A 2,609-nucleotide genomic window follows, 5' to 3' on the forward strand; every position below is an offset into this window, starting at 1 on the left:
ATACAGTAGGTCTTTGTTGGTTATCTATTTTATACATAGTAGTGTGTATATTTTAATCTCAAACTCCTAATTTATCCCTCCCCCTAGCATTATTTTTTAATTAAGGTATGTACATTGTTTTTTTACACATAAGGCTATTACATACTTTATAGACTATAGTATAGTGTAAGCATAACTTTTATATGCATTGGGAGCCAAAAATTTGTTTGACTCACTTTATTGCAATATTTGCTTTATTGTGGTGATCTGGAACCAAACTCATAGTATCTCAGAGGCATGCCTGTAGATGGCCAATGAATAATTGTTGGTAATTGATATGTGCCCTAACATAAGTTGATGCAAGGGTAAAAATGAACTTTAAAAAACAATAAAAGCACATGTACTTGCTGAATTGAATAATTCACCTAAGAAAATGTAACTGGATTAGTTATGTTTGTTAAAAGTAGTTATTTCCTCAAACTTTATAATATTGAGACTATATCAACATGATGTGGGATATAAAAATCATTCTAGGTATTTCTTCTGAAAAGGGATTTAATACAAAGTATTATTAAGTGCTTAAAAGCATTGCAAGGCTTGGAAATCAGTTGTGGAGCACCAGCAGCTTTCAGATTCACTACAGCAATTTTGGTAAAGACAATGTAGGAAACAAGTGAAAATGTCACACTTTCCCTGCAGCTCTAACATATGTGACTTACAGGGAGGGAAGGACTCTGGCTGACTGTGACAATTAGTCATGTCTGGTGAACCCAATATCAACACTTGTTGCCTCCTGTAATAAGGACAAACGACTTCTTTTACTCTTCTGCTTTCTAAGTCTCTTTCTGGTACATCTCATTGGCAGAATCTAAATTATATCTAGAACCTTACTGGCAAAGATGTGAAAATGGTTCATTAGGGCAAATCGCGAGTGCTTGCATGACAATGTAGTGCCAACTGTTTCACTTACATTTGAAGAGCAGGACCCCAGCGAGGCGCTGAGCAGCCCCACCACCGCAGCTGGCCCTGTGACCATCCCAGCCCGGGGAGGAGCCGCAGCTGCCAGGCTTCGGCCCCAGTCACCATCACCGCAGCCATGAGCAGCGAGACCCAGCAGCCGCCCGCCGCCCCCGCCCTCAGCGCTGCAGACCCCGAGCCGGGTCTGATGGGCAGCGGTGCAGGGAGCGGTGGCCCCGGCGGCCTCACGTTGGCGGTGCCTAACGGCGGCGACAAGGTCATCGCAATGAAGGTTTTGGGAACAGTAAAATGGTTCAACGTAAGAAACGGATATGGTTTCATCAAGAGGAATGACACCAAGGAAGATGTATTTGTACACCAGACTGCCATAAAGAAGAACCCCAGGAAGTACCTTCGCAGCATCGGAGACAGAGAGACTGTGGAGTTTGATGTTGTCGAAGGAGAAAAGGACGCAGAGACAGCAAATGTTACAGGCCCTTGTGGAGTTCCAGCGCAAGGCGGTACATGTGCACCAGACCGTAACCATTACAGACGCTCTCCACATCGCAGGGGTCTTCCATGCAACCACCAGCAGAATTACCAGAATAGTGTGAGTGGGGAAAGGGATGAGGGATCGGAGAGTGCTCCCGAAGGCCAGGCCCTACCGCAGGCGAAGGTTCCCACCTTACTACATGCGGAGACCCTATGGGTGACGACCACTGTATTCCAACCCTCCTGTGCAGGTTGGAGGGTGCTGACAGCCAGGGGGCAGGGGAACAAGGTAGACCAGTGAGACAGAATATGTATCGGGGTTATAGACCATGATATCACAGGGGCCCTCCTGGCCAAAGACAGCCCAGAAAGGACGGCAATGAAGAAGATGAGAAAAAATCAAGGAGATGAGACCCAAGGTCAGCAGCCGCCTCAATGTCTGTACCGCCACAACTTCAATTACTGACGCAGACGCCCAGAAAACCCTAAACAACGAGATGGCAAAGAGACAAAAGCAGCCTATCCACCAGCTGAGAATTCATCTGCTACGAGGCTGAGCAGGGCAGGGCTGAGTAAATGTCCACTTATCATCTCTACCATCATCCGGTTTAGTCATCCAACAAGAAGAAATGAATATGAATAAGAAATGAACAAAAGATTGGAGCCCAAGACATTAAGTGTTTGCTTTTTGCCTGTTGACCAGATAACCAGAACTATCTGCGTTATCTATGCAGCATGCGGTTTTTATTATTTTTACCTAAAGACGTCTCTTTTTGGTAATGAAAAACATTTTTTTTAAAGCCTTGTTTTTCTCAATACACTTTTAAAGGTTTTTAAATTGTTTAATATCTGGTCAAGTTTGAGATTTTTAAGAACCTCATTTTTAATTTGTAATAAAAGCTTACAGCTTGATTTTTTTTCAAAAAAGTCAAACTGCAAGCACCTATTAATAAATATCTTAAAAATTAAATTAAAAAAATTAAAAAAAAAACGCACGATGCAAAAGAAATCTTAATAGTGAAAACATAATTATGGAAGTTTAAGGTAATTAGGAGATAATATCAGGAAGTTAAAAATAAATACCATTTTCAACCTAGCACACACATACACGAGTGTGTGTGTGTGTGTGTGTGTGTGTGTGTGTGTGTGTGTGTATCCTTCACACAAGAAATGGAGATACA

General features: G+C 42.5%; 1 pseudogene; it reads left to right on the forward strand.

Moving 5' to 3' along the window:
- The first annotated feature begins 980 nt into the window (after positions 1 to 980).
- LOC103080789 (nuclease-sensitive element-binding protein 1 pseudogene) lies at positions 981 to 2,071 on the forward strand (annotated as a pseudogene).
- Positions 2,072 to 2,609: the final 538 nt, after the last annotated feature.

This window comes from Lipotes vexillifer, unplaced genomic scaffold, assembly GCF_000442215.2.
Source record: "Lipotes vexillifer unplaced genomic scaffold, Lipotes_vexillifer_v1.1 scaffold405, whole genome shotgun sequence".
Taxonomy (NCBI): Eukaryota; Metazoa; Chordata; class Mammalia; order Artiodactyla; family Lipotidae; genus Lipotes; species Lipotes vexillifer.